A 14,591-nucleotide genomic window follows, 5' to 3' on the forward strand; every position below is an offset into this window, starting at 1 on the left:
TTACCTACCCTATTATAATTATTTTCATACTTGATATAATATTATTTTTATTCACTACATATTTATATGTATATATATATACGTATGTATATGTATATATTTTAGCGTGCATAAATATTTCTCATGCCTCTATTTATATTCTTATTTATACATATTTATAATCCTCTAACTAGATTATCTCTTTAAACTCGCACATCATATCTAAAATTTTTAGAGCATTGTGATAAAGTAATTTAATCTTAATCTTAAAGACATTCTCTAGAAAATTTCCTTTTTAAGACTTTGTAAAAAAAATATTTCCGAATCAACCTTTTAGCATCAAGTTATGAAGCTTAGATTAAATACTGTGAGTTGAACTCAAACGAATCAAACCATAATACCCAAACAATTAAATAATCACAAACCCATTATGCAATGAAATTAAATTTTCCTTACCTGATTAAGTCGAATGAGCCTCAACACAACTAAGCTGACCACGGCTGTTGCTAGACACACTGTTCAGCTTTGCGCAACCTTCCATGGGACACCAAATGGCGTCGTTCGGCCCTGAGGAGACAAGCTCTCTCTTTTTTTTTACTTAGTTTTCTTTCTTTTCGTCAAATACCCAAACCTGGCTCTCTTCCTTTTCCGTCGGTTGGTACCGCGACTCCGCCTCTCTCCTTCTCTATTCCTCTACTCAGCTCTTCTTCCTCTTGCGCCGGCAGCAGATCGCGGCTCCGCCTCTCCCTCCTTCTCTATTCCTCTGCCCAGCTCTCCTTCCTCTTGCGCCGGCAGCAGATCACGGCTCCGCCTCTCCCTCCTTCTCTCCTAAAAAATCTGGATCTTCTCCTCCAAAATCAAAACCCCCACCCTCCATCATCCATTCCTATTTCTCTCCTTTTTTTTGATTGATTTTTCAGTGCTCATTGTGGAATTTTTCTGGGTGTGACTGCTGGAAAATTTTTTGTTTCAGGTTCCTCCTCTTCCCGAAATGCTACAGTGCCCCCTCTCTTTTATACTCGATTCTCGGGTTCTGGAGGGGGCACGCCCCATTGCCTTGTCCCTAGGCACCCAGGGGCAAGTTCCACTAACCTGCCAGACGCGAATTTTTCGCGTCTGGCAGGTGAGAGAGGTGCCTGGCAGGGTGCGTCCGCACCCTGCCAGTCGTACCTCTCTCGCTTTTTTTTCATCATTTTTTGTTCATTATATTTTTAATTTAGTGTCTACAGTTAGGGATCAATCTCTATGCTTATTTTTGAGAAATACTTTGTTTTGAACTCTTTTTCATATGAAAACACTTAAGCAATTCAAAGTCAAATGCATGAGAGTTTTTAACACGAAGAACTTAAGTTTAAAACTCATTCAAGCAATTTTGATCATGGTTTTTTTCATTTCGAAACTATAATCACTTTAAAGGCAATAAAGCTAACACAATTATTTTATGTAAATTAAATAAATACTGTAATACGATTAAGGATATCTCCTAAATTTATTTAAGCCTACTTTTTTTTGCTGAACGAGTATACATCCTTCCCACATTTGCTTGATGGATTCAAAATTTTACCCTTAGAGTGATTCTCACAAAAATCAAACTTTTATTGTCAATGACAAATGACTCCTTATATATATATATATATATATATATATATTATGCTTTGTACTGCATTTTCAATTTTCTTTGACACCTACATTTGTTATATGTTCTCACAACTTAATAACATCATCTTGTAATAAAATACAAGATAATATTCCAACTTTTGTTATTATTTGGAGCAAAAGAAGAAGGTAAAACTAGCTATTAGGCTTTTGAGAAATTATTAACACTCATGTGGTTGAATTTTTTTTTAACTTTTGGCTATCTCTCTTTTATTTTTCATTTATTTTTTAATGTTTACTTTTTGCATTCTATTTGTCACAACCCGGTACTCCCTTCGAGCCCGTGACAACAGTCGCGATGTCTCGATAGACATTCATTTCCCGAAATATCAACCGAAACCTTGCAAGGCTCTTGCATCAATTTTACGTCTCCCCTATGAGTAACAGTTACTAAATATCATGTTTTAAGGGAATATAAACTATTTTTAAATAAAAAACAAACAAAAAGTAATTTCTGCCACACAGAGGTATTTTGGTCATTTTTATTCGAAAATTTTGAAACCTGGTGAATATACAGCATACGATCGAAAAATATACATTTCTTATCTAAAAATAATTTTTGTAATCTAAATCATCCATTTAAAATGAAATTATAGCTAATCAAACTAAATAATAATATTAAATAAAATATTCCATTTTCTTATAAAACAATATTTATAGAATCCTGCATAAATAATATTTGTAGCGTAAGAGTAGAATAAATTCATATATATAACAGCACACTAAACCAAGAATACAAAAATATTCTACAATGACATGTGGGCCCCAATATAACCGAAAATATACAAGACTGTAGACCTTCGATTTCTAAGGATGCAAATCCAAAAGCAACCCTCGACAAAATCGGCTGTCTACAGACTGTCCTGAGCCTGAAATGGGTAAAAAGAAGGGGTGAATTTTTATAAACCCAGTGAGTAAGCAAAGTTCATCTACAACATCTAAAGCCGAGTAAATGGAGATAGTTAAATCATCCCATCATAATATGATTCATAACATTTAAAACTCATTTCAATTCATATAAAACAATTACATTTCATCGAAATAATCAACAAGGCTTATGATTCTCTTAAAAACTTGACTTGTGCCAAAACTCATACTCGGTGACACCTTGTCCCGGGCATCCAACTGAGTCTGTTAAGGATGTTAAAACAACATATACCCATAAAACATGTTTTTACTTTTAAAATATAGCCATTCCTTGGCGTTGGTTGAGTTGCATCCTTACGTGATGGTTCGGCGTGAAGTGAACTCTAAACTTACCTTAGGAGATACCCTCCGCGCCTCTCGTACTAAGGTAAAATATAACAGGGTTTACCGTGCCCCTCTAATAGGCTGGTCCACGGAAACCCGCCCATTGCAATAAGCTAATCAATTACCCCACCAAATCAATAAACATTTCGGCAGCATGACATGGCTAATGTGATATTACCCAGCCTATCAAGGTAAAACAAAACAGTTCATATATTCCACACAAACACAAAACCAGCCATTCATGCCATCACATTGTCATAAGCTATCAATTCAAACCATATATCAAACATGAGTATATAGTCTCCACTTACTCAATTTCCAAAACCAGTATTCAATTTCAAAACAAGTTATAAATCTCATTTCGTTTAGCCAACACTTCAATTATAAAAGATAATAGTTTACAATTTAAGTTCATTATTCTTTAAAATCATAGAAAACGAGTATAAACTACTTTAGATAGTTTAGGTGAACATTTGATTACTCACAATAGCGGGAGTTTAGAGTACTCCTATTGGTACGATATCTTTACCCTTATCAGAGGGCTCACCACCTATACATAATACACGACACGTAATTCAATATATTTGTGCCAAACTGTTATAAAACTATTTCAAGCTCTATATGAATGCATGAAATTGAATGAGAATTGTTCGAATAATCACTTAAAGACGGTGTTCTACGTGGGTTCAATTATGATCGGACTAAATTTGTATTCGACCTAACTCGAACTATACACTGTTGAATTAACCAAAGCATCCGATTCAACTTCAAATATATTCATTATACTTCCAATATTCCAAATACACTAAAGTACCTCAATGAGCTTGATTATGACTTAATTCATCATAACCGAAATTCATTCCGATTCCGGACTAACGTGCTAATAAGTGTTAACACAGTCCAATAAATCCATCTATATCATTAAGAATCAAATCCAAGTCCATTTACTATGATTTTCTCATTATTGTTCAAGTCGTTTACTAAAGGAACTTTACTTTTCGATAGCCGTTTTCGATATTCGATACCATAAATCATCAATTACGAGCTAAATAACATGAAATACAACAAAATCCATCATCAACATGTCATCTATAAAATTCGGCCAAAGAGGGTTGTTGAAGGGCACGTGATTTTCTTGCTTGTTTTTCATGCCAAACATCATCAAATAACTAAAAACACTAAGATATCATGAAATCTAGCAAAATCCACCATCAAAACCTCTCTCCCTATGTTTGGCCAGCAAGTATTCCCTCATGGAAACTTGTGTTTCATCCATAGAAAATGAAAAAGAAAGCATGGGAAAGGTAGATCTTAAGCTAAAATTGAAAAATCTTACCTTTGATTGTTTTGTTCTTTGAAATTCAACAAATTTCTCTTGAATTTTCCTCTCTAGGGTTTGTTTCTATTCTTTTCTCTTTGTTCTTTGCTTTGGCCAACCATGAAGAGTGAAATGGGAGAGTTTATGTTGAGTTTATAAAGGAAATTATAAAAATATTAAAGCTTGACATGTGCCACCATGTAATTGGTCCATGGTTAAAACTTAACAATTAAGCATTTTCTCACCACCATATGTTATCTCTTAATTATCCAAAGTATAAAATAATAATAGGTGAAATTCATGGGCTTAACAAGTGTTATGGTGGTGTAAAATTTTAAAAATTCCAATTACGTCCTCGTGGACACGTAAAATGATTGTTTTGCTCTTATGTTTGGAAAAATGTCGAAATTAAAATTTTTCATTTCTCAAATTCAAATCATGCTCCAGTTAATCAAACTTGGTCCAAAATTTCATCCAACATTCCAATTTTGCCCTCAGATGGCAAAATGACCATTTTGCCCCTACGTTATGAAAATTCTTAATTTGACTCCAAATTAATTCTCGAACTTCGAATCACCATATTAAGACATTCTAAGATTCAATAACTCTCAAATACATCCTAAAATCTCTATTCAAACTAGTTCGAGGTTTTAATCGACTTAATTGTACCACTAGGTACGATACCGACTTTTAACGATTCTCCGAGGCATCTCAGTATGTAGATATGCTATTAAGTACATAAATGACATGACAAGTATATAATAGAGTAGGGCTTGACACTATTTTTTTAAAAAAAATTAAAAATAATAAAAGTATCACTCAAAAGGAGTCTAAATATGTTATTCGTATTTACAAAGTTAATAAATTAAGATATGGAATGAAAGAAAAGTTGCTACTTAAGCATAAATGAGTTCTCACTTTTTATTGATTTGACAAATCACTATTAAAATTGTGAATTTATTCATATTGAAAGATAATTTTAAATGATGTATCATATTTTAAATTATTTAATATGAAACTAAAATAATATGAAAAGTTTATAATTATTTTGTTATACAAATAATAATTAATTTTAACAAGCAGGTTTAAAAGTATACCATATTTACACGGAGTGTCAATAATTAAATTAAAAAAGTTTATATAATTAAACTTTCTTATAATTAGTTAGCTCAGGGTTCATTTATAATTATGTAGTTCAGGGTTTAAAAATATGCCATATGTGCATGGAGTGTAAATAAAGAAATTAAAAAAGCTTATATAATTTAAAGTTTCTTATAATTAGTTAGCTGAAAGAATGAATAAACAATTCAAGGGATGAATTAAATTAAGTTAAATTTTGTTTGAAAATTAAAGTGAAATAGATATTTATAGAAAAATAACAATATAAAAAATAAGAAACTTTATGCACAAATGAACTTGAAATTAGATAAAGAAGAAGATTTAGATTATCACTACGAGAATTAATAGTTTTAGTAATAGAATATATTCCCCTAGTAAGTACCAACAAAATGCTGACCAAAAGTCGATAAATTGATTCACAGTATATTACGATGGAATAGCAACAAAATAATGACGAAATATCGACAAAATTTGATTAATCGATAATTGATTGGGTGCCAATTTTATTGACGAAGACATATGTAGATTGAATTAGCAACGAAATATTCCTTTGAGATTTTTGACTTTATGGAACATTTGTTGATTCACTTACCATATGAGGCTAAGGTTGGTGGGCTTCTCCATTATCGATGGACGTATGTTTTTGAGAGATATTGTACTTCAAGGTCTTTAAAATTTAAAACGTTTAATGAAAAAAAATGATTTCCATTAGTATATTATTAATTTCATTTTGATGTTTAGATTTTAGCATTATCTTAAAAAGAAAGTGAAAAATCAAGCATCTGTTAAAGGATTCATATGTGAAGCATATATAATTGAGGAAATTTCATAGTTTTAATCAAAGTATTTCAAACCCATTATGCAGAAAGATTGAACCGGGTGTAGACGTGGAAGCAATGGGTTGTCTTTCGATTTTCACTTATCTTGGCCGATCCCTTTACATCAACAAGATAAGCCTCGATTCTCAGAAGAGGATGAGTATTATATAGTGGAACTATATGTATTAATGAATTGCGAGGAGAATTACTATACATTGAATAAGTGATATTTTAATTTGTATATAAAAATTGCATAAAATTTGTAGCTAACTTGTTACTCCAATGATAGGATCTTCACTTAAATGGTGAAAAGTGATACATTTAACGTATCTGAAGAGGAATTGGAGAAAGTACGTGACACAACATTTTCTTAGTTAGACAATATGTAAGTGAAGGTTTTGAAGAAATCTATTTTGAATGTTGTTAATCAACAATTTAAATAATTTTAGCATGATACTTTCATAGGTCGCCAAACATAAAGATCAACTTGATTCTTGTATTGTCAAGATATTACAGTCCTAAGTATACTATGAGGTGTTACAAATGTTACTATGTTAATGGATACAAGTTCCATACATTGGACAATGTAGCATATCATATGATAATGAATAGTGGAGTCCGCATCAAACGAAGTTGCTACAATGATTATGATCAAGACTTTTACGGGATGTTGATCGATATCGTGAGTCGGAATACTTTTGTTTTAACAATAGGTTGTTGTGTTCAAATGCTATTAGTTTGCATCGAAAAAGGTGTTAAGAGTTGATCCTGTTCATAGTCTAATCAAAATTAGACACAACTTAATTATTACTAATAAATTTATTTTAGCTGAACAAGCTTATCAAGTTTGCTATAGTACTTATCCATCAGTCAAAAGAGATTGACATGATTGGTGGGCAACATTCAAGGCAAAGGTTAGAAATAGATTTGACATTCGTACTAGTGATAAAGATGGAAACACGACGATCAATTTGAATGAAAAAGTGTATCAAGAAGATGAAGTGTTCCTCACAAGATATGTTTCTCTTTTAAAAGAACTTGACAATAATACGATTCTTGTTAATGGTGATTATGAAGACGTTGATATTTTTGTTGAGGAAGAACAAAATGATATGAATGATGAAGAAGATGAAGAAAGAGTTAAAAGAGAAGACTAAGAGATAATGAAAGATGAATAAGATAATGAAAATGAAAGTGATGATGATGAATATGAGATTGAAGTAAATGAGTGTATTGTTTTAGAAGATGATTGATGTTTTTACGAATATAATGTATAAGTAAAACTATTTTATTAGATGATGAATTTAATGTATGTTATAATGTTGTGATATTTATATTTGTTGATGATGATTGATTTAATTACCTTTGTTAAATTTTAAAGCGATCAAGCTAATGCAAATATGGTATTATATATTGTTGGGATGATTATGCATTATTTTTCTGTCTATACTTTAAAATATGTAAACGATATTGTTATTGCTTATATATATATATGAATTATTTTTTGTTTTTACAATTCATCAGCTATGGTTAAAGGTAAGCATTCCAAAGTTTGAGGTTAGTCGACTACTGCATCTGATTTGTAAACCAATATCCAGTTCCATAGTCTTCAATGACGATATCCATTTAGGCGGTGGTGGCTCCATTACCTCAACTAACTATAAAAGTATCCTTTTCTGTCAACCTACCAATTAAGGTGCCATCTGCGGCTATTTTGACTCCCATTGCTGGTGGATTTTCTGTCACTAGTAGAGGTGGTGGTGCCTCTTATTTGGCAACGTGGTTAACTGTAGGAGGCCTAGTGTTAAAGTACCAACTCCAACTAATCCAAAGTGATGCATACATTTGACTCCTTTTGGAGAGAGATAATTTCACAACTCTCAAACAATCACAAATATTAATTATTTGTATTTTATAATATTTAATTAATTATTTTATTATGTTACAATATTTTTTGTGGAGATTGGAGTGGCCTCAACAATAATAAGAATAATTAATAAGAGTCACTTTAGTGGTCGATGGCCTATTTGGAGGTAAGTTCTTAATGAGGTGAAAGAACTAATTTGGAAGAAATTTGAGGTACTAATTGTATTGTTTGTTAGCTTTATTAACTTTAAAATGATTATAATTTTGAAATGAAAAAAATGATCAAAATTGCTTGAATGATCTTTGAACTTGTTTGAATGAGTTTTTGGACTTAAGTTATTCATATAAAAAATTCCCATACATTTACTTTTGAAGTGCCTTAGTGATTCCATGAGAAAAAAAATAAAAAATTGTACATGGACTATATTTTTACTTGATTTTTGTTCTAGCGGAAGTTTACAAGCCTCATGAAAGGATTGGATGATGTACATTCTGTTCTTTGGTATTCTAATGGCTATTGTCCAACCACAAGGTCTTTTTGTTAACTTGGGGTTTTTTCATTGAATGTACTTGGATTACTCTAATGAAATGAGAATATTTTCTAGTGAAATTAAAATATTTATTACTTTTTAAAAAAAACTAGTGTAATTAGTTTGTACTTTTTTGTACAAATGGAAAGTTAATGGTTTTTAATTACTAAAGTATAAACTCTAATGTGTAAAAGTACATTTGTACAAACGAAATGCTAAACAAAAATTGGTAAAAGTATCCAATCCTTCTATGATAGATCTTTGTTCAACTTAGTTCTTGTACTCTACAATTTTGTTCAATCTAATCCCTGTACTCTACTTTTTTATTTAATTTAGTCATTATGATATGGCACCAAAACATTGGCATGAAAAAAATTAAAAAAAAAAAATTTGAGCATGCCACGTCATGTTACCACATCAACATGCTAGTGCCATGTCATCATCACATCAACATAGTCTAACATGTTAGTGTCACATTAACACAATTAACAATCAATTTGGACAACATTAGGAGGAGGGACTTAATTGCTCAAAATCGCAAAGTACAAGAACTAAATTGACCAATTTTGGAGTAAAGGGACTAAATTGATGAAAACATCATAGTACAAAGACCTATGGGTTACTTTGGCCAATTAGTTTCTATACTCTATTAAAGTGGTGGGTTTAGTCTTTGTACAATAATTGGTAAAAATTGAGTCTTTATACTTTCTAACGTTGACAACATCAATCCAATCATTACTAGTATTAAAATTTTTCTATTATATATGCTTATGTGGTGTTTTGCTGTGTTGACTTAGCATTTTCTTTTTAATGTGACATTGAATCTGATGACATAGGAATGATTATGTGGGATTTCACAATTAATTTAATAATAGTTCTAATATGGGTGACCAAGCACTAACCTAAATATTGAAAGTGCTTACGTGGAATTGTCCAATGTGAGGTTGTCATATGAAATTTATTATTGCCAAACGGAAAAAAAGCTTAAACTACCCAAACATGATCTAACTATAAAATTTATTTGAATTTTTTATTCATATTGACAATTTAATATTTGGGATTTTCCTGTTTATGGTCCTATCAAGTAAAAGAACTAAATTTAACTAGAACCTTGAAACAAAAAGATCAAATCGATCACACTTTCATCCTAATCATTTCCTCTTTCAATATAAAAAAAATCACAATCTCACTTAAAATTTCTTTAAAAAATTGAGAAATAAATATAAAAAATACTTGAAATTCATTTTTATTCAAAAAAGAAGCCCAAATTTATATAAGTATTTGTTTGCAATTTTAATCTTCTTGAATTTATTTGCTGCCTCAACCATTGCTATCACTGTCTCACCACCACCACATTGAAAATACTCATCAAAATTTGATCCTATCTTTTAGAAAATTAACCATTTCCCTCCTTCCCTAGTCTCTTATTTGTTTACCTTTGAAAAATAATAAAAATATAAAATCTTAACATAACAGAGGAAAGCATGGGAAGGGAGGGAGACAAAGTTGGCATGGAAGCAATTGGCCTCCATGCCGGTGTAAAAAAAGTAAGGCATGGGCCCTAACTACATTGGTTAGGGTAAAGAACTTGAGATTTGTGATGGTGGCGAGAAAGGCAATACATCTAAAGGTTGAGACTTTTGTGTTGTGTTGTTAATGGAAAGCTAATAGTTTTAGACGAGATCAAAAAAATAATAGATAAAAAATACGAAAGGTTTTTAAAATTAAGAAAAGAGTGTTAAGAAACTCAAAAGAATTGAATTTTTATAATCCATAATATAAAGCAGAGAAAAGAGTAATGTGAAATAAAAAAAAATGACACATCATTAGATTTTTTTTTTTAAAGTACACATCATCAAATTTAATGCCACATTATCAAAACGCCATGAAGCACTAATAATACTAAAAGAATTTAACATTTTTATTGATTGGACTAACATTATTAATTTTTAATAAATAGAAAGACTTAATTTTTACAAATTATTTTACTAAGACTAAATTCACCACTTTACGAAATATATGGACTAATTATATAATTTGAGCAAAGCTAAATTATTTTGCAAGATGTCACAAAACATCAAAATGCTAGCAAACTGAATGAGCAAAAGAGCCACACAGCAAAAGAGCAATTGTGCCCTAGCTACCAAGTTAAAGTGGGCATCTTGTACCAATTGCCTCTAACATACTTCCATGGATTCCTTTTAATTTCAACTTTTATTTTTATTTTTGTTTTGTGTTAAAAGATCAAATTTACCATCCATAACCTTATATAAAAAGAAGCCTCTATGGGGCTTCCAGAGGGTGCCTTGTAAGCACATCAGTAAAGAGTTTTACAAGTCAAAAAAAAAAAATGGCTAGCAAGTCAAATTGAGAGATGAAAAATCTGAAAAGACTAAATATAATAAAGCAAAAAGGTAATGAGAAGACGTTAAAAGGAAATTACCTTACAAGTTTAAAACGTGACCAATTCCTGAACAGCATCGTTCAAGGTGTAACAGAAAAAAAAAAAATAAAAGAAAGGGGGTTGCATTGGCCACTCTCATAATCCAACTAAGACTACATTAGCAACATTGTGAGGTCTCCTTACTCCCCTCAATGCAAGTCTGGTTCTCAAGATAGTTGACACTGTCCTTTTATGAGTGTAAACATAGCCTTCTCTTTCTTACCTTCACTACGCTTCCTGCTCTTGGCCACTATGATTTTTTTTTTGAGTTGGCTTGGAGAGGCAAAATAGATGATGAATTTTTTTATTTTTTTGATGGATCGATGTCAGAGAGTTTTGGTTTTTGGGATTTAGTGCTAACCTTTTGGATTTTGGGATTGATGGTAGCCTTTGGATTTTGTACAGTTAATCAACATGTGCGACTTGATATGGGTTTCGCGTCTAGATTATTCGGCTTTGTCATTTCCCCAACTACTCTTGACCTGCTTTCGTCCAACCATTCTATATTTTCGACTTTCTCATCTTTTGACCATTCTGAGTTTCCTTTGATCTAAGTTCTTTCTTTTTTTGTGTTTCTGCATTTGATTGCTTTTCTTTTGTTCGCTTTGGTTCTTAGAATTTCCGATGTTTCAACAAGTCTTTAGATTTGGGGTTTTATTATTGTAGTTTTGTTGTTTGGTTTATTCTTCCTTCATTTTGTAGTTTAGATTTTGACATTCGTTTGGTGATTTAGATTTCTATGATTATTTGGTGATTTTTTTTGCTTTCTGATATTGTTATGACATTATTATGGTTTGTTTCTTTTCTGATTATGAAGATCTCTAGCCTTGGCCCTTTCTTTTTTTTGTTAATTTTATTCATGGTAATTATTATTTTTGTTTTTATGTGGACTATTGTCGATGGGTTTGCACTTGTTTTCTTCTGTTTCTATTCTATAGTAATATATAATGCCAATTGCATAGTTGGTGTCACTCCAACTTGGAATTATTTATTTAAATATATAAATATTTAGGTTTAAGTTGGAAATCTACCCAACTCACTAACCAACCTTTTTTCTCACTTTTTTAAATTGTTATCTCTTATTAATTTTCCTTCATTACAGGAAATGTTAATTCTTACAAATAAAATTTATAACGTAAGCCCATCTTTTGTAAAACTATTTAACAACATATGCATAGTGTGTGATGACATTTCTAATGTCACGACCCGGTACTCTCTTCAAACCCGTGATAACCGTCGCGGTATCCCGATAGACACTCATTTTTCGAAATGTTAACCGGGACCCTACAAGGCTTAATATCAGTATCTCATTTCTCTCATGAGTAATCGTTGCCGAAAATCATGTTCTAGAAGATTTTAAGCTGTTTTCAACTTAAAACAAATAAAATATTAATTTTCATCTCATAGGGATATTTTGGTTATTTTTTCAAAAATTTTGAAACTAGCCAATAATGTAGTATATAAGTGCAGAACACATATTTCAAAATCAAAAATAAATTTAGATGTCTAAAACATTCGTTTAAAACGAAATTATGATTATTTAGATATAATAAGAAAATAAAATAAATATTAAGTAAAATATTCTATTTTCTTATTAAACAATATTTTTAGAGTTATACGTAGATAATTTTTGTAGCCTAAAAGCAAAGTAAATTCATACATATTGTAATACAGTAAATCAGAGTATTTAATTTAATTTACAATGACTAGTGGGCCCCCGAATAATCAAAAGTAAAGAGAACTGTGAACCTACAATTTGAAAGAATGCAAATCCAAGTGTAGTCCTCAATGAACTCAGCTATCTACAACCTAATCTGAACCTGAAATGGGTGGAAAGGAGAGTGATGAGATTTTATAATCCTAGTGAGTAAACAAACATCATTCAAAAGATCTAAAGTCGAGTAAAAAGAAACAATTAAAATATTTCATCTCAATATATATGTCATAAGATAAATATTCATTTCATTTAAATATTCAACTTGGCTTATGAGTATCTTAAAAGCTTGGCTCCTGCCAAAATCATTCTCGGGGATACCTTTGAAATACCCCATACTTTGATATGGTGATAAATAAAGTTGATCGAATGCAAATTGAGGTCAATTAAAATGTTTAAAAGTGATAAAAGACGAAAGGAGTAGTTTAGGATAAAATATTCCGTAAGTGAGAAAATAACAATAAAATAATAATAATTTTATCAGAGGAGAATTTGTGAGATAAAAGGCGATTTGGAAGTCAAGTGAGGCATAATAAGGTATTTTTGGTACCAAGGAGACAAGATAAAATTTTTAGAATAAAATAATATTTTATTAATAAAATAATATTAAAATATTAATATTTAGCCGGATGTCGAAGTCAATCAAGAAGGAGGATCATATGGTTGATCCAAGTGGGGGAGAAGATGACAAGCCCGACTCTACAGAAATATTTGTGATGACATACATGTGGTGGATAGCATGTTTACATGCTAAGAGAGTCTTGAAAAATTTACAAAAGTCGGTATTGTACCTAGAGGTACAATAAAGTTGATTTAAGCCTCGAACTAGATCAAATAGAGAATTTACAATGAAATTAAGAATTTTAAAGTCCCAGAATGGGTTAATATGGTGATTCGGAGTTCGAGGATCAATTTGGAGTCAAACTGGAATTTTCGCTATCTAGGGGCAAAATGGTCATTTGCCACCTGGGGACAAAATGGAAATTTTTAGAAAAGATTTTTGGCCCCATTTGACTTATTGGAGTAAGATTTGAGGTTTAGAAGTGAAAAATTTTAATTTCGGTATAATTTGGAGAAAAAAGGTAAAATGGTAATTTTACCACCCAGAATCGAAAATTTAATTTTTGAAAGGATTTTGATCAAATTTAATTATTTGGAGTGTGAAATGAGTATGAGGAGTGCAAATTATGCATTATGGCAAATTTTCAATTTTTGGGGCAAAAATGTAATTTTTGAAAAGTTCGGGGGCAAAAGTGTAATTTTGAAAAATTTGCTCCACCAAAACTTTGGAAAAATCTGGAAATTTCACTTAAGACTTGGATAAGTCAAAGGGAATGCATGGTGGAAAAAGTAGGACAAATGGATGGCTAGAAAAAAAAATGAATTAATAAAATATTTAAAATATGAATAAAATAATATTATTTCATTAAACAATAAAAAAGGCATAAAAAAATCAGCCCACCCATTCTTCTTCTTCAACATTCGGCCAAGCAAGAAACAAGAGAGAGAAAGGAGAAAATAAAACCCTAGCCAAGAAATTTAAAGGGAAAATAAATGGAAATTCAAAAATCAAGGAAAAAAAGGTAACATTTCTTAAATTTGTCTTGTGCTTTACCTTTCCCATGCATTTTTCATCTTTTTTCATGGTTGAATCATGTGATTTGAGGATGATTTCAATTCTGGTCATATGGGTTTAGAGAGAGAAAGTTGTTAGATAAATTTGATTTTGAGCTATGTTAGTATTTAGTGTTAGTTTAGCATGTTTATGAGTAAAACAAGAAGAAAAAATATTTATCTTCTCCATGAATTTCTCTAGGCCGAATCTAGCCAATGGTATGTGAGGATGAGGTTGACTTTATTTTAAGAGAATTGGGTGAAAAAATGATGAATTATGAGG

This window comes from Theobroma cacao, unplaced genomic scaffold (genome assembly GCF_000208745.1).
Source record: "Theobroma cacao cultivar B97-61/B2 unplaced genomic scaffold, Criollo_cocoa_genome_V2, whole genome shotgun sequence".
In the NCBI taxonomy this organism is placed as follows: domain Eukaryota; kingdom Viridiplantae; phylum Streptophyta; class Magnoliopsida; order Malvales; family Malvaceae; genus Theobroma; species Theobroma cacao.